This window comes from Rhinoraja longicauda, chromosome 38 (genome assembly GCF_053455715.1).
Source record: "Rhinoraja longicauda isolate Sanriku21f chromosome 38, sRhiLon1.1, whole genome shotgun sequence".
Taxonomy (NCBI): domain Eukaryota; kingdom Metazoa; phylum Chordata; class Chondrichthyes; order Rajiformes; family Arhynchobatidae; genus Rhinoraja; species Rhinoraja longicauda.
The window spans coordinates 9252013-9275328 of NC_135990.1; the positions used below are offsets into that span (position 1 = coordinate 9252013).

Consider the following 23316-nt stretch of genomic DNA (forward strand, 5'->3'; position numbering starts at 1 on the left):
ATCGGTGATGATTCATTGAATTCCTATCCTCTTGCAAGGCCACCTGTGTGGGGTAAGAGGAAGGGTCTGGACCCGAAACGTCACCCATTCCTTCTCTCCCGAGATGCTGCCTGACCTGCTGAGTTACTCCAGCAATTTGTGAATAAACACCTGTGTGGGGTGTCTGGTTCTGTTATCGCTTCTAAAAACCTATTGATTTGGTGTATAAAAATGCTGCTGAAACACTCTGTAGGTGAGTGGGGTCTTCGAGTGACTGTAGCATTGAGCCCTTTGCCGAGTCCATCAGGAAGGATGCGAGCATAAGATCAGCCATGATCACATTGAATGGCGGTGCTGGCTCGAAGGGCCGAATGGCCTCCTCCTGCGCCTATTGTCTAAAGTACTTTTTGATATTGAAAAAAGGTTCTCCAGGACGAGGCTATCCCATTGCACTTCGGGTGTGCTGATGCCTGCGATGTTCCCAAATGCGGGATACTCGACTGCAGAATTTGTGGTAGTGGGGGAGTGCTTTCGCGCTCTCCCCTGATTTCGGGCGGCACGGTGGCGCAGCGGTAGAGTTGCCGCCTTACAGCGAATGCAGCGCCGGAGACTCAGGTTCGATCCCGACTACGGGCGCCGTCTGTACGGAGTTTGTACGTTCTCCCCGTGACCTGCGTGGGTTTTCTCCGAGACCTTCGGTTTCCTCCCACACGCCAAACGACGTACAGGTTTGTAGGTCAATTGGCTGGGCAAATGTAAAAATTGTCCCTGGTGCGTGCAGGATAGTGTTAGCGTGCGGGGATCGCTGGGCGGCGCGGACTCGGTGAGCCGAAGGGCCTGTTTCCGCGCTGTATCTCTAAACTAAATCTAAAAACAGAATGTCATTATTCCTATAGAGCTCTCCTCGTTTACAGGTCTAAAGATTATCTTGTTGCTATGAAACGTCTCATGCGATTTAAAACAACTGGTGATATTATTGTGCAATTAGCCTAAAATTGCTTCAAGTTTTCAGCGATGTAAGATGAAGTTTAAATGCGCCCGGTGATATTGTTTCAGATTTCACCGTGCTTAATTATGTCATTATTAAAAGGATTCTAGTACGTTAAAAAAAACAAAATACTAGTTGCAGCTCTTCCAATCCCTCTGGCGAAATAAAGACTAATGTTTTACCACTTTATGGTGTTGTCTGTCTATAGAATCAAACTTTAACAATGTTTCGGGTCGAGACCCTCAGTCTGAAGAAGGGTCTCGTCCCGAAACGTCACCCATTCCTTCTCTCCAGAGATGCTGCCTGTCCCGCTGAGTTACTCCAGCATTTTGTGGCCATCTTTGATTTAAACCAGCATCTGCAGTTCTTTCCTGCACACTGAATCTCCTGTACGCAGGCCTATTCAAATATTCCTTGGGAGGTCACAGGTACAACACCAGGAGTACAATTAGCCAACAGTGATGTAACTGAAGCAGCTGATGATGCAAATAATGATTATTTCACAATAGCCTCTGGGGAATTAGGAAAAAAAATTTTGCTTTGCATCCTCCATGACCTCAGTGTCACAACATCTTCACCTTCTCCAGAGAAACAGGCGCAGGAGGAGGCCGTTCGGCCCTCCGAGCCAGCACCGCCATTCAATATGATCATGGCTGATCATTTAAAATCAGTACCCCGTTCCTGCTTTTTCCCCCATATCCCTTGATTCCGTTAGCCTTAAGAGCTAAATCTAACTCCCTCTTGAAAACAATAGACAATAGGTGCAGGAGTAGGCCATTCGGCCCTTCTAACCAGCACCGCCATTCAATGTGATCATGGCTGATCATTCACAATCAGTACCCCGTTCCTGCCTTCTCCCCATACCCCCTGACTCCGCTATCTTTAAGAGCTCTATCTAGCTCTCTCTTGAAACATCCAGTGAATTGGTCTCCACTGCCTTCTGAGGTAGCGAATTCCAGATTCCCAACTCTGGGTGAAAATGTTTTTCCTCATCTCTGTCCTAAATGGCCTACCCCTTATTCTTAAACTGCGACCCCTAGTTCTGGACACCCCCAACATGGGGAACATTTTTCCTGCATCTAGCCTGTCCAATCCGTCAAGAATTTTATATGTTTCGATAAGATCCCCTCTCATCCTTCTATATTCCAGTGTATACTGCAATGGAATCATCAAAAGCTTACGACATAAGAAGAGGCCATTCGGCCCACTGTGTCCATGCAAGTAAAAAATAACTCTCCATCCCAATCCCAAATTGGAGCAAAAGGTCTCTCGGTCACAGCTTGTCAAGTTCCCATCCATGTACTGCTCGACAATAGGTGATGGTCTCTGTAATGATCACTCTGACACTTAATGAGAAACTGATTTCCATCACCACCTCTTTTCTTACCTCCACTCCAATTTGGGTACCATGACTTTAAATCCATTCTTTCTTTTATCAATACCTTCTCCCAAGGGATTTAGATTCTTCCCTTTCCCCCCATCTTGATCCCTCATAATTTTATGCAATTAAGTATCAAATACCTGATTTGCAATTGGCGGCAGCGGTAGAGTTGCTGCCTTACAGCGAATGCAGCGCCGGAGACCCGGGTTCCATCCCGACTACAGGTGCTGTTGTAAGGGTTAACATTAGGCAAGCAGCTATGCGAGTACTATTGTAGGAGTAATCTGTAAGACCTCTTGTGTTTTTCTAATGTGCACCACAATTCATGGCTGGCTGCATCTGTCCGATATCAGCAACTAGCTCTCAAGGTTCAGATCTGTTAAGGAAAACCTCCTGCCCCATGTGACTAAAGTTTTGTTTCAGAGATAATAGACAATAGACAATAGGTGCAGGAGGAGGCCATTCGGTCCTTCGAGCCAGCACCGCCATTCAATGTAATCATGGCTGATCATTCTCAATCAGTACCCCATTCCTGCTTTCTCCCCATACCCCCTGACTCTGCTATCCTTAAGAGCTCTATCTAGCTCTCTCTTGAATGTATTCAGAGAATTGGCCTCCACTGCCCTCTGAGGCAGAGAATTCCACAGATTCACAACTCTCTGACTGAAAACGTTTTTCCTCATCTCCGTTCTAAATGGCTTACCCCTTATTCTTAAACTGTGGCCCCTGGTTCTGGACTCCCCCAACATCGGGAACATGTTTCCTGCCTCTAACGTGTCCAACCCCTTAATAATCTTATACGTTTCGATAAGATCCCCTCTCATCCTTCTAAATTCCAGTGTATACAAGCCTAGTCGCTCCAGTCTTTCAACATATGACAGTCCCGCCATTCCGGGAATTAACCTAGTAAACCTATGCTACACGCCCTGAATAGCAAGAATATCCTTCCTCAAATTTGGAGACCAAAACTGCACACAGTACTCCAGGTGCGGTCTCACTAGGGCCCTGTACAACTGCAGAAGGACCTCTTTGCTCCTATACTCAACTCCTCTTGTTATGAAGGCCAGCATTCAATTGGCTTTCTTCACTGTGTGACTAGGTTTTGTTTTAGAGAATAGAAAAATCACATTGGACATTATAAAATTACCATATAAGGCCATAGCAGAAAGCCTCCGGTGCACTGTTAAGGGTATAAATGTGTGTGTATGTAAACGATCAGAGAGACTGCACTAGCTGCCCAAGCGTCACTGGACGTTTTTGCAACTAGACTCTCTCCCACCTTGGTGAGTGCAATAAAGAGGTTAAACGAACTCAGTTGTCTGACTGTTTTCTGTTAATAGGTCACAGACTACAACACTGTCTGTACGGAGTTTGTACGTTCTCCCCGTGACCTGCGTGGGTTTTCTCCGAGATCTTCGGTTTCCTCCCACACTCCAAAGACGTACAGGTTTGTAGGTTAATTGGCTTGATAAATGTATTTAAAAAAATTGTTCCTAGTGGGTATAGAATAGTGTTAGTGCGCGGGGATCGCTGGTCGACGCGGACCCGGTGGGCCGAAAGGGCCTGTTTCCGCGCTGTATCTCTAAACTAATCTCAGGAGCATATGGGTAGGTGACGGTGCAGGTCGAATCAACAGAGTACACTTGTGGTGTGGGCCCTGTTGGAAACATGCCAGCAATTTACACACGTCAAGATCCCACAAGCAGACCACAAGCAAGTGTTGTTATAATTTTGGTTTGGTCAGATAAGTATTCAAGTCAGAGACACAAGTGGTGGCACGGTGGTGCAGCGGTAGAATTGCTGCCACACAGCATCAGGCACCTGGGTTCGATCCCGACTGTGGGTATCTCCGGAGGGCAAGGATAGGCAACTCTGAAGAATTGGACAAGGCTAGGCGACCCTTCTTCAGAGTTGCCTATCCTTGCCCTCCGGAGATACCCAGTCGGGATCGAACCCAGGTGCCTGATGCTGTGTGGCAGCAATTCTACCGCTGCGCCACCGTGCCACCACTTGTGTCTCTGACTTGAATACTTGAATACTTATCTGAAGGTCAAAGATACAATTGGCATTAGACACAAAATGCTGGAGTAACTCAGCAGGACAGGCAGCATATCTGGAGAGAAGGAATGGGTGATGCTTCATGTCAAGACCCTTCTTCAGACTGCAAGTCAGTGGAAAGGGAAACTTTAATTAGACCTGTCCTGATCAAAAGCAAATGAGCAGAAGGTCAAAGATACAATTGGCGTTAGGCACAACATGCTGGAGTAACTCAGCAGGACAGGCAACATATCTGGAGAGAAAGAATTTCAGGTCAGGACTCTTCTTCAGAAGTTCAGAAGTCCCTATCTTTGGTGTAAACCACCATCTGCAGTTCCTTCTAACACACATACACACACAGTTGACTTTCATGGGAGATGGAAGAACCAGGGGCCCCTCTCAGACAGAGTGAATGAAAATCAGAACCTAGATCCCCTACTCTCTGTGGGACTGACCGCATGGCGTCCAGTTTTTGCACAGACCAAACTCCCCCAAACTCTATTTTCAGTCAAAGATGTTAGTTATGAGGCTCCGATTTTGTGCAGGGTCACATTTATCAGAGGCAGTGCGCAGAAGGTACAAGATGCAATTGATATTCATGGCGACGGAGGCACAGGATTCCCTCTCAGACAGAGTTTGTGGAACAAAAGTGGCAGTGAATGAAATAATATATATATTTTTAAATGGTCCCAGTTGCCTAGGCGGGTCTCCAGCCCTCCCCGCCCGCTGCCGGTGGGGCTTCTCCTGATCTGGGGGGTGGTGATCAGCCCGAGGGCCGGTGTCCAGCCCCGGATCCCCGGCCTGTCCCTACCTGTGGCGCCGGCTTGGTAGCTGTTGTGTCCGGGACCGCGCTTCAGGAATCCCCGCCTGCAGATTGCTACAGCGGCCAAATGTATCCACCCGCTCGCCCGCCCCGCCCCCGCCCATTGGCGCGCCTCCGTCCCGCCCCCTGCTCCGGCCCCGCCCATTGGTCCGGCCCCGCCCATTGGCGCGCCTCCGCTCCGCTCACCCCGCCCTCGCCCCCACCCTACTCGCCCCGCCCATTGGCCCGCCTTCGCCCCGCCCCCTGCTCGCCCTACCCCCCCCCCCGCGCTTATTAGCCCGCCCTTGCCCTGCCCCCGCCCATTGGCCCGCCCTCGCCCCGCCCCCTCCGCTCCGGTCCCGCCTCCACCCCGCCCCGGCCAACGCCCATTGGCCCGCCCGCCGCAATACCGCCTGATACACAGCGCCCTGCACCAATGGGAGCGGCCGGACCAGCCCCAGGGAGAAGGCTACAGAGAGAGCTCTCCCCTCCCCTCCCCTCCCCTCCCCTCCCCTCCCCTCCCCTCCCCTCCCCTCCCCTCCCCTCCCCTCCCCTCCCCTCCCCTCCCCTCCCCTCCCACCCCTCCCCTCCCCACCTCTCCCCTCCCCTCCCCTCCTCTCCTCTCCCCTCCTCTCCCCTCCCCTCCCCTCCCCTCCTCTCCCCTCCTCTCCCCTCCCCTCCCCTCCTCTCCTCTCCCCTCCTCTCCCCTCCCCTCCCCTCCCTCCTCTCCTCTCCTCTCCCCTCCCCTCCTCTCCCCTCCCCTCCTCTCCCCTCCCCTCCCCTCCTCTCCTCTCCCCTCCTCTCCCCTCCCCTCCCCTCCCCTCCCCTCCTCTCCCCTCCCCTCCTCTCCCCTCCCCTCCCCTCCTCTCCTCTCCCCTCCTCTCCCCTCCCCTCCCCTCCCCTCCTCTCCCCTCCCCTCCTCTCCCCTCCCCTCCCCTCCTCTCCTCTCCCCTCCTCTCCCCTCCCCTCCCCTCCCCTCCCCTCCTCTCCCCTCCCCTCCTCTCCCCTCCCCTCCCCTCCTCTCCTCTCCCCTCCTCTCCCCTCCCCTCCCCTCCCCTCCTCTCCCCTCCTCTCCCCTCCCCTCCCCTCCTCTCCTCTCCCCTCCTCTCCCCTCCCCTCCCCTCCCCTCCTCTCCTCTCCTCTCCCCTCCTCTCCTCTCCCCTCCTCTCCTCTCCTCTCCTCTCCTCTCCCCTCTCCTCTACCCCCTCTTCTACTCCCCCTTTCCTCCTCATCTCCCCCCTCCCCCTCTCTCTCTCCCTCCCCCTCTTTCTCCCTCCCTTCCTCCTCTACCTCCTCTTCTACCCCCTCCTCTACTACCCTCCCTCTCCCCTTCCTCTCCCCCTTCTCCTCTCCCCCCCTCCTCTACTTCCTCCCCCCTCTCTTCCCTCCCCGCTCTCTTCTCCGCCTCCCTCCTTCTCTATTCCCCCCTCTCCCCACTCCCCTCCTCCTCTCTCCCTCCCCCCTCCCTTTCCTCCCTCCCTCCCTTCCCTCCCTCCCCTCCCCTCCCTCCCTCCCTCCTCTCTCCCTCCACTCTCCCCCCTCATCTACCCCCTTCTCTATCCCCCTCCCCTTCCTCCTCCCCTCCCCCTCTCCGTTCTCCCCTCTCCCCCTCCTCCATCCGCCCCCCCTACCCCCTTTTTCCCCTCCCTATTCTCCCCTCTCTCCCTTCGCCTCCCCCACCCCCTCCATTCTCCTCCACTCCTTATCTCTCCTCCCCCTCCCCCCCTCCCTCTCCCCCCTCCCTCTCCCCCTCCCCTCCCTCCCTCCTCCTCCCCCTCCCTCCTCCCTCCCCCCTCCCTCCCCCTCCCTCTGACCCTCCCTCCCCCCCCCTCTCTCTCCCTCCCTCCCCCCTCTCTCTCCCTCCCCCTCTCTCCTCCTGTTCCTCTCCCCTCCCCTTCTTTACTCCTTTACCCTCACTCCAGTTCCCCTCTCTGCCCACAGTCACGGGGTAGTTGACTGGATGTCATAGTGTTATCCTGTTCCTCAGTTACCAGGCCCAAATGATCTTCTCTGTGTATATACTTGGCAGGAGGAAGGAGCTTTATACCAAAAACGTAATCTTGTCCACAACTGACACCTTGCTAGGTAGGCTCAGTGCTCTACAGACAGCGTTTGGTTTAAGGATGGGGTGGGGAGGGGGACGGGAGGGGAGGGGAGGGAACCTTTGAGTTCAGTTTAGAAAAATAACGTGGAAACGTGCGCCGACTAACGATCACCATGTACACTCGTTCCACCAAAACACCCTGAAGAGCCTGTTCCTGTGCTGTACTGTTCTATGATTTGTGACAGGGATTGGCAGCAACAAAGCTTTGCACAACTGCAGGAGAGATGACCACCTTGGACAATATATGTGCCACCAGTTTTAGTTCTAGAGATACAGCGTGGAAACAGGCCCTTCGGCCCACTGCGTCCGTGCTGACCAGCAATTACCCCTGCACTAGTTCCATCCTACGCACTGGGGGGGACAATTTATAAAAGCCAATTAACCTGCAAGCCTGCACGTCGTTGGAATATGGGAGATAACCGGAGCACCCGGAGGAAATCCACGCGGTCACGGGGAGAATGTACGAACTCCTTACTGACAGCATCAGTGGTCAGGATGGAACCTGGGTCTCTGGCGCTGTGAGGTAGCAACTCTACCACTGCGCCACTGTGCCGTCCATATTGGTATTGGGCAGAAGCATTGCGATTGCTTTCCTGCCCATTGTCACTGCTCAGTTCCATCATCCACACCTCTGTCCTGGCTGAAGTAAGATGGCTTCAAATCATTCATATTCACAGAGCTCTGCATCTCCCTAGAGTCTGAATCAGTTAAAAAAAGTCATAAAGATTCCACCTACTACAACAATGCTAATCACAAAATTAATGACATCAACTTTTAGTTTAGTTTAGAGATACAGCATGGAAACACTGAGTCACCTTGATGGGCCGAATGGCCTAATTCTACTCCTATTCCTTATGACCTTATAACACTGGCCATCAATCACACACTGACACTAGTTCCATGCTATCCCACTTTCTCACCCACTCCCTGCACACTAGGGGCAATTTACAGAGGATGATTAACCTACAAACCCACACGTCTCTGAGATGTTCTTTTGTAAACACAACCTCAAGAGTCACAACTGAATAAATGCTTCAAGATACTTGTGGTCGGCCCACTTGCTGATTACTAATTTTAATCAGTCCAACACCAACGCTTTCAGCTCTCAGGTTTATTATAGTTCAGTTTGGAGACACAACACGGAAACAGGCCCTTCGGCCCACCTTAGGCCTGAAGGAGGGTCTCGAGCCGAAACGTCACCCACTCCTTCTCTCCAGAGATGCTGTCTGTCCCGCTGAGTTGCTCCAGCATTTTTTGTCTACCTTCGGCCCACCAAGTCCATGCCGACCAGCGATCACCGCACAATAACACCATCCCATACACCAGGGACAACTTACAATTTTTACCGAAGCCAATTAACCTACAAACCTGTACTCCTTTGGAGTGTGGAAGAAAACTGAAGAAAACCCATGCCATGACTGGCACTCTAAGGTAGCAATTCTACCACCACGCCACCGTTCGCAAGCTCTGGAATTATTTCCTGAACTTCTCCCTCACTGTCCTTGAAGGTGTTACTTAAACCTAGCTCCTTACCCAAGCTTGTCCCGGCCTAATCCTTATGTAGGCTGTCAATAATTTTACTTCGGGTAACATGCCGAGAAACATGTGCTGCAGCAAAGAAGGACTTGTGGCTAGGTGGGCAACCAAAGGTTGGAAATAAATACTCCAGAATATATCACGAGTCAGTTAATTAGTTAGACAATCATCTTACTAGGGCAGCATTGCGGTAGAGCTACTGCCTTACAGGGCCAGAGACCTGGGTTCGATCCTGACTACATGTGTTTGTCTGTACGGAGTTTGTACGTTCTGCCCGCGACCTGTGTGGGTTTTAGATTTAGATTGAGATTTAGAGATACAGCGTGGAAACAGGCCCTTCGGCCCACCGGCCCACCGGGTCCGTGCCGCCCAGCGATCCCCGCACATTAACACGATCCTACACACACTAGGGACAATTTTTTTATTTTTACATTTGCCCAGCCAATTAACCTACAAACCTGTACGTCTTTGGAGTGTGGGAGGAACCCGAAGATCTCGGAGAAAACCCACGCAGGTCACGGGGAGAACGTACAAACTCCGTACAGACGGAGATCCAAGATCTTTGGTTTCCTCCCAAACTCCAAGTGTCCCAGGTTTGTGTCGGACAGTGTTAGCATGCGGGGATCGCTGGTCAGTGCGGACAAGGTGGGCCGAAGGGCCTGTTTCCACGCTGTATCTCTAAACTAAACTAAACAATCACTCAATTGAAAACAAAGCGGGTAGATTAATGAGGTTGAAGATCAGTGCAGTGATGAAAATAATCTTGGCTTAAGCCACCATGATGTAGAATTAGAATCATTTTGAATCAAGTTAAGAAATACTTAAGGGTTAGGGTCGGAGTTATTTACAGGCTACCAATTAATAGTAATATTGGGCATAGCATACATCAGGGAACGGAACTTGAGTTTCCATTTTAAAGGGGCAATACAATATTCATCAGGGGCTTCAACTTGGAGAAAGACTGGATGAACGAAATTTGCTGTAATAAGATGAATTCATGGATTGTATACAAGATGGTTTTCTTTTTAGTTTAGTTTAGAGATACAGTGCAGAAACAGACCCTCACGCCACCAAGTCCTGCACACACTGGGGACAATTTGCAATCTTTACCGTAGACAATTAGCCAACCTGTACATCTATGGAGTGTGGGAGGAAACCGGTGCTCCTGGGTATAAACCTCTTCGGGTATAAACCTCCTTGGGTATAAACCTCTTTGGGTATAAACCTCTTTGGGCATAAACCTCCTTGGGTATAAACCCCTGGGTATAAATCTCTTTGGGTATAAACCTCTTTGGGTATAAACCTCCTTGGGTATAAACCTCTGGGTATAAACCTCTTTGGGTATAAACCTCCTTGGGTATAAACCCTGAAGGCAAAGGTAAATTTTCTTCTCCAAATAAAAATAATTTTGCGTTGGAAACTTTAGTCACCCAATTCTCTCTTTCTGATTCAGTGTTGAGTTTTGTACTAGTGATACACCAGCAAAGCGCCGTAGGGTATTTAGCCCTGTGTTGTTGGTAGACACACAATGCTGGAGTAACTCAGCGGGTCAGGCAGCATCTCGGGAGAGAAGGAATGGGTGACGTTTCGGGTTGAAACCCTTCTTCAGTCTCGACCCGAAACGTCACCCATTCCTTCTCTCCCGAGATGCTGCCTGACCCGCTGAGTTACTCCAGCATTGTGTGTCTACTTTCGATTTTATCCAGCATCTGCAGTGTTTTTCCTACTGTGTTGTTGGTATCTGGCTGTGCAGTACCCCACAGAGCTAGACAAGTTGGCCTCTGTCTCCTGTACTTATTCAGTCAAGTACTAAAACATAGACACAAAAAGATGGAGTAACAGGGTCTCGACCCGAAACATCACCCATTCCTTCTCTCCTTGTTTTTTAGGCCTAGTGGCATCTCCTTAATGCTGTTGGTGTTTAATCCAATCTGTGTCTGTTCTGGAGGTGCTCTCCCCCTGTGTGTATATGTCTGCAAGCGTCAATAATAAATCATCCTCTAACCTTGACATTAAATATCAGTGCACTATTTTTTTTCATTTGTTGTGCGTCACCTCAACTGAGAAACAATTTCCAACCAAATTTACTGAATACTGTCGTTGTGATATTATGTAAGAGGGTTGGTTGTTAGAAACATAGAAACATAGAAAATAGGTGCAGGAGTAGGCCATTCGGCCCTTCGAGCCTGCACCGCCATTCAATATGATCATGGCTGATCATCCAACTCAGTAACCTCTACCTGCCTTCTCTCCAAACCCCCTGATCCCTTTAGCCACAAGGGCCACATCTAACTTCCTCTTAAATATAGCCAATGAACTGGCCTCAACTACCTTCTGTGGCAGAGAATTCCACAGACTCACCACTCTCTGTGTGAAGAAATGTTTTCTCATCTCGGTCCTAAAAGACTTCCCCCTTATCCTTAAACTGTGACCCCTTGTTCTGGACTTCCCCAACATCGGGAACAATCTTCCCACATCTAGCCTCTCCAACCCCTTAAGAATTTTATATGTTTCAATAAGATCCCCCCTCAGTCTTCTAAATTCCAGCGAGTATAAGCCGAGTCTATCCAGTCTTTCTTCATATGAAAGTCCTGCCATCCCAGAAATCAATCTGGTGAACCTTCTCTGTACTCCCTCTAAGGCTAGAATGTCTTTCCTCAGATTAGGAGACCAAAACTGTACACAATACTCCAGGTGTGGTCTCACCAAGGCCCTGTACAACTGCAGCAGAACCTCCCTGCTCCTATACTCAAATCCTCTTGCTATGAATGCCAACATACCATTCGTTAATCTTTTTAACATTCTCTCGTGCAACACGGATGTGTTGTAAGCCATGATAGACACGAAACGCTGGAGTCACTCAGCGGGTCAGGCAGCATCTCTGGAGAGAAGGAATGGGTGACGTTTCGGGTCGAGACCCTTCTTCAGACTCAGATTGCTCAAGGTTGCTGCCTGTCCCGCTGGGTTACTCCAGCCTTTTGTGTTTATCTTCGGTTTAAAGCAGCATCTGCAGTTCCTTTCTTCGCAAGTACTAAAACAAGTTTGCACCTGCAGACACGTGGAAGTAAGAGCATTTTTCTTCGTTGTAATGGATACTCCCTGTTTTCAAAGTGACAAGAGGGACTGCAGATGGAACCTGCACCACTCATTAAAAATTCTGTTGGAACTGCAATACATGTGGGATATCGTTACATTTTGAGGCCAGCAGAGAAACTGCCGATCTCTCGGGTTGGTCACAGTGACATTGGCATCTGCCGCTGGTTTTGATAGCTCTCCCCCTTCCTCGGTAACAGTGGGTCAAATTTCACGTGCAAAAGACCCAAAAGAAACACGGGCTGGATTTATTCACAAAATGCTGGAGTAACTCAGCAGGTCAGGCAGCATCTCGGGAGAGAAGGAATGGGTGACGTTTTGGGTCGAGACCCTTCTTCAGACTGATTACTGGGTCGCTTGTATTGCTGGGGATTGGGGATTGGGGATTGGGGGGGGGGGGGGGGAGAGGGAGGGAGGGAGGGAGGGAGGGAGGGAGGGAGGGAGGGAGGGAGGGAGGGAGGGAGGGAGGGAGTGAGGGAGGGAGGGATAGTGCGAACACTACGTACCCTGGATTAGAGACTGCCCTCAAGAATTCAATAAACAATAGACAATAGGTGCAGGAGGCCATTCGGTCCTTCGAGCCAGCACCGCCATTCAATGTGAGCATGGCTGATCATTCTCAATCAGTACCCCGTTCCTGCCTTCTCCCCATACCCCTTGACTCCGCTATCCTTAAGAGCTCTATCTAGCTCTCTCTTGAATGCATTCAGAGAATTGGCCCCCACTCTGCCACAAACTCTGAAAGGGGCAAACACTTCTATACAACAGGACACAAAGTGCTGGAGTTACTCAGCGGGTCAGGCAGCATCTGCAGAGAACATGGATAGGAGACTATTCGGGTCGGGACCCTTCGTTGAACCCTCCACCCGAAACGTCACCTATCCATGTTCTCCAGAGATGCTGCCTGAGCTGCTGAGTTACTCCAGCACTTTGGGTCCTTTTGTGCATTAATTGGCATCTGCAGTTCCTTGTTTGTACATTCCTATAGCACCAGGTATTTATTCACAAAATGCTGGAGTAACTCAGCAGGTCAGGCAGCATCTCGGGAGAGAAGGAATGGGTGACGTTTCGGGTCGAGACCCTTCTTCAGACCTGCATCTGCAGTTATTTTCTTATACTTCCTATAGCACCACATAAATCCCTCTCAAGACGTCCCAAAACATCTGCAGCTCCTTGTCTCTCGATGTTAATCACTTCCTCAGTTATAGAGTCATAGAGTCGTACAGCCCAGAAACAGGCCCTTCAGCCCGACAGGCCCATGCTGACCAAGATGCCCATTCTAAGTTAGTCCCGTTTGTCCGCATGTTAATTTTTAAGACTTGAAAATCGCTGGGAAGACCAGCATTAATCAACCATCCTTAACTTTGGTCTGGCCGCATTTGGAGTATTGCGTGCATCTCTGGCCCCATTATTACAGGATGTGGAGGCTTTGGAAGGCATGCGGAGGTGGTTTACCGGAATGATGCCTGGATTAGGACGTAATAGTTGCAGGGAGAGGTTGAGCAGGCTTCGGTTGTTGTCTCTGGAACACTGGAGGTTGCACAGAGATCTGATACAAGTAAACATAGCACAAAAAGTAAGGACATTTGTGTTTGGTAGATTATTTCTTTGTTGTAACAATGCTTCTTGGCAATAAATCTTATACCGTTGGAAAGCCTGTTTATTTCCCTTTTAAATGGTGCCACATTTGTAAGGAACATGCATTTGTGGGATGAGCAGCAGAACTGAGTATATGGGTTGCGCCCATGAAAAATTTGCCAAATCTTCTCTGCCAATGCCAAACAGCTTATTCTGCCATTGACTCTTGTTCGGTGTTGTTTGGTGGATTGGATGATTGAAGTCTGAAGAAACAAGACATATTGGCAATTTAACAATTTATTCATTTAATAAACAGGAGCCACAGTAGCGCGTGGAAGAACCATACACAGCCATAACAGCCTGGCACCTCCTCCTCCTCATGCTGGTCACCAGCCTGGTCACACACTGTTGTGGGATGGCATCCCATTCTTGTCAGCACCTGGGGGTACCAGAAGCTCAAAACAAGAGTCAATAGCAACAGCAGAATAAGCTGTTTGGCATTGGCAGAGAAGATTTGGCAAATTTTTCATGGGCGCAACCCATATACTCAGCTCTGCTGCTGATCCCACAAATGCATGTTCCTTACAAATGTGGCACCATTTAAAAGGGAAATAAACAGGCTTTCCAACGGTATAAGATTTATTGCCAAGAAGCATTGTTACAACAAAGAAATAATCTACCAAACACAAATTTCCTTACTTTTTGTGCTATGTTTATATACAATGATGAGGGGCATAGATAGGGTCGGCAGTCAGAACCTTTTTCCCCATGATGGAAGAATCAAATACTGGAGGGCATAGTCATGCAGTCATAGATTCGATAAAGCTTAGTCACTGCTCCCTAATGGAACAATTATCACAGGGAAATCCTGATTACCTGTAGTGTTTCTTAACTCTTGGGATCTCATCAGTCTGAAGAAGGGTCTCGACCCGAAACGTCACCCATTCCTTCTCTCCTGAGATGCTGCCTGACCTGCTGAGTTACTCCAGCATTTTGTGAATAAATACCTTCGATTTGTACCGACATCTGCAGTTATTTTCTTAACTCTTGGGATGGTGGATATTAGAATTGGAACATAGGGCTGCAGTTAGTGGTTATGTTACAAGAGTAAGAGGTGGAATCAAAGATAATAGAGCAGAGCAAGATAGACCACTCGACCCTAAAAACCGTAGTACGTCACGGCGGCCATTTTAGTAGGCAGAAACTTGCAGAAACATTTAAAAAGAAAAATAACAAAAATCTGTGAATTGATAGATGGGATATATTCTGCATTTTTATGGTATCATCACACATACTGTTCCCCCAAAACATTGATTACACTGCGAGAGGCAGAGCGAACGGTGGGTTTTGCTTACTAAAATGGCGGACGTTACGCTCCTTTGCGTACTACACTTCAGTACAGGCTATTACAACGGAGTGGTCCATCTTGTTCCTCTAGTATCTTTGGTTGGAATGTTGAAACTGAGAACTGCAGGCGCTGGTTTACACAAAGGGACACAAAAGTGCCGGAGTAACTCAGTGGGTCCGGCAGCATCCCTGGAGAACATGGACAGGTTATGTTCCGGGTCGACAACCTTCTTCAGACTGATGAAGGGTTTCGAGCCGAAACATCACCTGTCCTTGTTCTCCAGAGATGCTGTCCGACCCGCTGAGTTACTCCAGCACTCTGTGAAACGTCACCTATCCATGTTCTCCACAGATGCTGCCTGACCCGCTGAGTTACTCCAGCACTCTGTGAAACGTCACCTATCCATGTTCCCCACAGATGCTGCCTGACACGCTGAGTTACTCCAGCACTCTGTGAAACGTCACCTATCCATGTTCTCCAGATGCTGCCTGACCCGCTGAGTTACTCCAGCACTCTGTGAAACGTCACCTATCCACGTTCTCCACAGATGCTGCCTGATCCGCTGAGTTACTCCAGCACGCTGTGTCCGTGAGAGAAGCGGTGTGTGACGCTAGACCCACCTGTATTTATTACTGGGTTTAAAGAGGGGTCCTGACACAAAACGTCATCTATCTATGTCCTCCAGAGGTGTTACTGAGGTACTACGGCACTTCGTTTTTTTAGTTCAGTTTAGTTTAAAGATACAGCGCGGAAACGGCCCTTTCGGCCCACCGGGTCCGCGCCGACCAGCGATCCCCGCACATTAACACTATCCTACACCCACTAGGGACAACTTTTACATTTACCCACATACCTGTACGTCTTTGGAGTGGGGGAGGAGACCGAAGATCTCGGAGAAAACCCACGCAGGTCACGGGGAGAACGTACAAACTCCGTACAGACAGCACCCGCAGATAGGATCGAACCCGGGTCTCCGGCGCTGCATTCGCTGTAAGGCAGCAACTCTACCGCTGCGCCACCGTGCCGCCCAACTTTAATGTTTGTTTCTTGTGTACACCATCATTTGCAGGTGTTCTTGTCTCAAATGTTAAATACTTCCTCAGTTATAGAGTTATAGTCAATAGACAATAGACAATAGACAATAGGTGCAGGAGGAGGCCATTCGGCCCTTCGAGCCAGCACCGCCATTCAATGTGATCATGGCTGATCATTCTCAATCAGTACCCCGTTCCTGCCTTCTCCCCATACCCCCTGACTCCGCTATCCTTAAGAGCTCTATCCAGCTCTCTCTTGAATGCATTCAGAGAATTGGCCTCCACTGCCTTCTGAGGCAGAGAATTCCACATGGAATGTCATACAGCATGGAAACATGCCCTTTGGTTCATTTCGTCCATTGCTGACCAAGATGCCCCAATTGCTCATGTTTGGCCCTCTAGTCCTTCCCTATCCACATCCCTGTTCGTGAGCAGTTAGGGATGGATTATAAATGTCTGGAACATCCACATTCTGTCAACAAAGAATAAAAAGCATAGGCACTGTAACAAGGGAGGACCCGGCGTGGGATGGGGGGCACAGTGAGGGGGGAGGGTGGTCACGGTGGCGCAGCGGTAGAATTGCTGCCTTACAGCGAATGAAGCGCCGGAGACCCGGGTTCCATCCCGACTACGGGTGCTGTCTGTACGCAGTTTGTACGGTAACTAGGAAAATTGACAGCCGGTGGATGTGGTGTACCTTGACTTTCAGAAAGACTTTGACAAGGTTCCACATAGGAGATTAGTGGGCAAAATTAGAGCACATGGTATTGGGGGTAGGGTACTGACATGGATAGAAAATTGGTTGACAGACAGAAAGCAAAGAATGGGGATAAATGGGTCCCTTTCAGAATGGCAGGCAGTAACTAGTGGGGTACCGCAAGGCTCGGTGCTGGGACCGCAGCTATTTACAATATACATTAATGACTTGGATGAAGGGATTAAAAGTACCATTAGCAAATTTGCAGATGATACAAAGCTGGGTGGTAGTGTGAACTGTGAGGAAGATGCTATGAGGTTGCAGGGTGACTTGGACAGGTTGTGTGAGTGGGCGGATGCATGGCAGATGCAGTTTAATGTGGATAAGTGTGAGGTTATCCACTTTGGTGGTAAGAATAGGAAGGCAGAGTATTATCTGAATGGTGTCAAGTTAGGAACAGGGGACGTACAACGAGATCTGGGTGTCATAGTGCATCAGTCACTGAAAGGAAGCATGCAGGTACAGCAGGCAGTGAAGAAAGCCAATGGAATGTTGGCCTTCATAACAAGAGGAGTTGAGTATAGGAGCAAAGAGGTCCTTCTGCAGTTGTACAGGGCCCTAGTGAGACCGCACCTGGAGTACTGTGTGCAGTTTTGGTCTCCAGATTTGAGGAAGGATATTCTTGCTATTGAGGGCGTGCAGCGTAGTTTTACTAGGTTAATTCCCGGAATGGCGGGACTATCATATGTTGAAAGACTGGAGCGACTAGGCTTGTATACACTGGAATTTGGAAGGATGAGAGGAGATCTTATCGAAACGTATAAGATTATTAAGGGGTTGGACACGTTAGAGGCAGGAAACATGTTCACAATGTTGGGGAAGTCCAGAACCAGGGGCCACAGTTTAAGAATAAGGGTAGGCCATTTAGAACTGAGATGAGGAAAAACCTTTTCAGTCAGAGAGTTGTGAATCTGTGGAATTCTCTGCCTCAGAAGGCAGTGGAGGCCAATTCTCTGAATGCATTCAAGAGAGAGCTAGATAGAGCTCTTAAAGATAGTGGAGTCAGGGGGTATGGGGAGAAGGCAGGAACGGGGTACTGATTGAGAATGATCAGCCATGATCACATTGAATGGCGGTGCTGGCTCGAAGGGCCGAATGGCCTCCTCCTGCACCTATTGTCTATTGTCTATTGTCTATTCAATGTGATTTATTTCACAAATGCTGGAGTAACTCAGCAGGTCAGGCAGCATCTTAGGAGAGAAGGAATGGGTGACGTTTCGGGTCGAGACCCTTCTTCAGTCTCGACCCAAAACGTCACCCATTCCTTCTCTCCTGAGATGCTGCCTGACCTGCTGAGTTACTCCAGCATTTTGTGAAATAAATACCTTCGATTTGTACCAGCGATTTGTGAAATAAATTTGTGAAATAAATACCTTCGATTTGTACCAGCGATTTTCGATTTTCCTACACATTCAATGTGATCATGGCTGATCATTCACAATAATAGACAATAGACGATACGTGCAGGAGAGGTGTAGAAGGTCAGGCAGCATCTGTGGAGGGAATGAACAGATGACATTTTTGGGTCGGGACCCTTAACATATAACATATAACATATAACAACTACAGCATGGAAACAGGCCTGTCCGGCCCTACCAGTCCACGCCGACCATTCTCCCTGACCTAGTCTCATCTACCTGCACTCAGACCATAACCCTCCAATCCCCTCCTATCCATATACCTATCCAATTTACTCTTAAATAATAAAATCGAGCCAGCCTCCACCACTTCCACCGGAAGCCCATTCCATACAGCCACAACCCTCTGAGTAAAGAAGTTCCCCCTCATGTTACCCCTAAACCTTTGTCCCTCAATTCTGAAGCTATGTCCCCTTGTTGGAATCTTCCCCACTCTCAAAGGTAAAAGCCTACCCACGTCAACTCTGTCCATCCCTCTCAAAATTTTAAAAACCTCTATCAAGTCCCCCCTCAACCTTCTACGCTCCAAAGAATAAAGACCCAACCTGTTCAACCTCTCTCTGTAGCTTAAGTGCTGAAACCCAGGCAACATTCTAGTAAATCTCCTCTGTACCCTCTCCATTTTGTCGACATCCTTCCTATAATTTGGCGACCAGAACTGCACACCATACTCCAGATTCGGCCTCACCAATGCCCTGTACAATTTCAACATTACATCCCAACTTCTATACTCGATGCTCTGATTTATAAAGGCAAGCATACCAAACGCCTTCTTCACCACCCTATCCACATGAGATTCCACCTTCAGGGAACAATGCACAGTTATTCCCAGATCCCTCTGTTCCACTGCATTCCTCAATTCCCTACCATTTACCCTGTACGTCCTATTTTGATTTGTCCTACCAAAATGCAGCACCTCACACTTATCAGCATTAAACTCCATCTGCCATCTTTCAGCCCACCCTTCCAAAAGGCCCAAGTCTCTCTGTAGACTTTGAAAATCTACCTCACTATCAACTACTCCACCTATCTTAGTATCATCTGCATATTTACTAATCCAATTTGCCACACCATCATCCAGATCATTAATGTAAATGACAAACAACAGTGGACCCAACACAGATCCTTGGGGCACTCCACTAGACACTGGCCTCCAACCTGACATACAATTGTCAACCGTTACCCTCTGGTATCTCCCATTCAGCCATTGTTGAATCCATCTTGCAACCTCACTATTAATACCCAACGATTTAACCTTCTTAATCAACCTTCCATGTGGAACCTTGTCAAATGCCTTACTGAAGTCCATATAGACAACATCCACAGCCTTGCCCTTATCAATTTCCCTGGTAACCTCTTCAAAAAATTCAAGAAGATTAGTCAAACATGACCTTCCAGGCACAAATCCATGTTGACTGTTTCTAATCAGGCCTTGATTATCCAAATAATTATATATATTGTCCCTAAGTATCTTTTCCATCTTCAGAATTCATTGGTATTTTGCTCATGATTCCAGTATATATTATGTTATCCAGCTGAGGGTGATCTAATGGAGGTGTATCAAATCATGAGGGGAATGGATAGGGTGTAGGGTCGGGAATAGATGTGGACTGAAGATCTCGGAGGCTTTGGCCATGGGCCCTGCAGACCGCAACATCGGGAGCTCGCAGGTCCCTGGCTGGCGACCGGCTTTTGGGAGCTCCAGCCGTAGCAGCTTCGACCGCCCCGAAGCGCAAGGTACGATCAACCCGCCCGCAGGCCTTTCATCGCCCTGCGTGGCCCGGCCGCAGCACTTTACATCGCCCGGTGGGGGCTCAGGACTCTCATCGCCCTGCGTGGCTCGGCCGCAGCACTTTCCATCGCCCGGTGGGGGCTCAGGACTTTCATCGGCCTGCTCGGCTCGGCCCTGGGACTTTCCATCGCCCGGTGGGGGCTTCAAGGGGTTGGGAGCCTCGATCGCCTTGTGGCGCCACGGGAGAAGAATGAGGAGGAGATAAGACTTTGCCTTCCATCACAGTGAGGGTATGCCTGGAGCAATCACTGTGATGGCAGTTTTGTGTAAAAAATTGTATCTGTGTGTCTTGTGCTTTTTGATGTCTGCTGCCGGACACTGACGTGAGAGGACGCTGGCGTTGAGTATTCGCCGCTTTTCCGTCAGGATAGTTTGTCTGTTTGTTTCTATGTTCATTGTATTTGTAAAGCGCTTTGAGCATGTGATAAGGCGCTATATAAAATAAATATATTATTATTATTATTATTATAACCAATCCTGTATCTCAGATGTCTGGTTAACACGCAACAAAAGCTTTTCACTGTACCTCGGTACACGTGACATTAAACTAAAACTGAAAGGGTGAATGCTCTGTCTTTCACTCGGGGTAGAGTAATCGAGAACATAGAAACATAGAAACATAGAAAATAGGTGCAGGAGTAGGCCATTCGGCCCTTCGAGCCTGCACCGCCATTCAATATGATCATGGCTGATCATCCAACTCAGTATCCCGTACCTGCCTTCTCTCCATACCCCCTGATCCCTTTAGCCATAAGGGCCATAAGGGCCACATCTAACTCCCTCTTAAATATAGCCAATGAACTGGCCTCAACTACCTTCTGTAGCAAAGAATTCCACAGATTCACCACTTTCTCATCACGGTCCTAAAAGACTTCCCTCTTATCCTTAAACTGTGACCCCTTGTTCTGGACTTCCCCAACATCGGGAACAATCTTCCTGCATCTAGCCTGTCCAACCCCTCAAGAATTTTGTACGTTTCTATAAGATCCCCCCTCAATCTTCTAAATTCCAGCGAGTACAAGCCGAGTCTATCCGGTCTTTCTTCATATGAAAGTCCTGCCATCCCAGGAATCAATCTGGTGAACCTTCTCTGTACTCCCTCTATGGCAAGAATGTCTTTCCTCAGATTAGGAGACCAAAACTGTACGCAATACTCCAGGTGCGGTCTCACCAATGCCCTGTACAACTGCAGCAGAACCTCCCTGCTCCTATACTCAAATCCCCTCGCTATGAACGCATAGGTTTAAGGTGAGAGGGAAAAGATTCAATAGGTACCTGTGGGACAACCTCTTTACACAGAGGGTGGTGGGTATACGGGACGAGCTATCAGAGGAGGTAGTTGAGGCAGGTACTATAACAACATTTAATAGACACATGGACATAGGGTTGTCAACTTCCTCGCTCCCAAATACGGGAATAGGTGATGTCACCCTTTGTCCCTTATTTGGGAGTGAAGAAGTTGGCAACCCTATCAATACGGGACAAGGGCGGTCCCATAAGGGACAAACTAATTTAGCCCAAAATACGGGATGTCCCGGCTAATACGGGACAGTTGGCAACCCTACTTGGACAGGTACATGGATAGGGAAAGTTTAGAGATATGTGCGTTAAATGCTGGTAATTGGGACGAGCTTTGATGGGGCATCTTGGCCGGCATGGATGAGTTGGGCCGAAGGGCCTGTCTCCGTGCTGAAAGACTGCGTCTGTCTGCAGCTCCTTGCGCCTCTCTGCCTTTGTCTCAAGTCTCACCTGGAAGGTGACACCTCAGATTGTGCAGCACTCCCTCAATAACACAACCAAAATTGACGGCCTAGTTTCTCGCGTTCAAATCTCTGGAGCGGGGATCGAACCCTCTGCCGGTGGTTTTTTACCACAACCGGCGCGGCCTAGGAGCAGAGTCCAGGGTGTTTGTAAGCTCGTCTTCCTGAGTCGAACAGCTCACCAGCCGGTCGGTGGCCCCTGGACCGACCGGCCCTCAGTGCGTTTGCAACTAAATCCTGGCATGAGTCAGCATCTGACAAGATGGAGGCTTTGATCTGACTTGCTTCATCAGACGCCAACATCTGCTGCCAGAGACATCTTTCGTGTGTCCAGATGTGAAGAGGAGTGTTTGAAATCAAAGGAGAGTTCCCCCCCCCCCCACTCTCTTAATCCAAGTCCACCTTGTTGTCGTCGTCGTCCCCCTGAAAATCTCAATCCTTTGGAATAATTCACCCAAGCCTTTCCCCTGCATGTCCCAATGAGCTAACACTGTCTTCAAAGCATGACTGTTCATCCAGGTGAGTCTGACACCCCTGCCAAAAATCGATCTGCAAACCCCCCATATCTAGGTACTCAACACATCAGGGCAGAAGAGAGGAGACCATTTGATTTTGACCAACTAATGAAACGCATATGATAATATGTTACATACAATTTGCATTTCCCCAATATTCATTTACCACATTTACACCCCCCCCACCCACCTCAAAAACCAGAACCTTCTCCATTCGAGTTCATCGTCATTGCAATTGCATATAACATAAATGGCCACTATTATTAAAAAACCATAGTTATTTCTATGCTGCGTTTTTTTGTACTGCACATCTGTTCTGGTACGTTACATTTCCAGATGCGCGTATTTTATAAACGCAGGAAGAATTTACACCCAATATAATCGTAGGATGACTTATGCAAAATCATATCAAACGCTGCTTAATGTTGTAACATGAATTTTTAGATGTAAAATCTGTAAAATCTAGTTACATAAGCTCGAAAATTGCAAAATAAAAGCGGCCAACGATGAACGCAAACAAAAAAAAACATTATTTGCAAGCTATTATTGCGCAGTCTTTTTAACATAGTATTATTAACCATGTGTGTTAATCATTCTGATCTTATTTTAATTGTTGACATTAAGTGGTGCCCAGCAAAGCCCTCTTTTAAAGCATGCAATGCAAAAGGAAAAGGGTTATTTTTTCAGCTAAGACGAATGCACAAAACGAAAGGGATGCAAATACAGTTTTTTGTTTACCTGTTTGATGTGAAAGAGGGAGATTTGGAAATCAGATGAAATTCGCTGCAGTGTCCCCGATTCATTGCCTGTCCTGGCGGCGCCTCGCCACCGCGGGCGCTGCAGGACCGACTCCCAGGGCAGCCTAACATGGGTGTGGAGGCAGATCCTTCTGTAGTACATGGGAACATGGACTCGTTGTACAAGTTGCATTGAAACGTGCCCTGAACGTTTCCAGCTGTGTGTCCACGACTTCAGATTATGTGTATACCTTGCACCTACAGATTATGTGTACACCTATACCTTCAGATTATGTGTACACCTATACCTTCAGATTATGTGTACACCTATACCTTCAGATTATGTGTATACCTATACCTTCAGATTATGTGTACACCTATACCTTCAGATTATGTGTATACCTATACCTTCAGATTATGTGTACACCTATACCTTCAGATTATGTGTATACCTATA

The 23316-nt window shown here is 48.6% G+C and overlaps 1 protein-coding gene and 1 non-coding gene across 2 annotated transcripts in view; one reads left to right on the forward strand and one right to left on the reverse strand.

Annotated features, from left to right (window-relative positions):
• tp53bp1 (tumor protein p53 binding protein, 1) overlaps positions 1-22881 on the reverse strand; it is a 99627-nt gene extending 76746 nt beyond the window's left edge. The window contains 2 exon segments of the mRNA XM_078429838.1: positions 18011-18130; positions 22861-22881. The gene's annotated coding sequence lies outside the window, so the exon portion shown is untranslated.
• Positions 368-525, forward strand: LOC144611009 (U1 spliceosomal RNA). The gene has a single exon (XR_013549470.1). It is a non-coding gene; the product is annotated as a U1 spliceosomal RNA (small nuclear RNA).
• Positions 22882-23316: the final 435 nt, after the last annotated feature.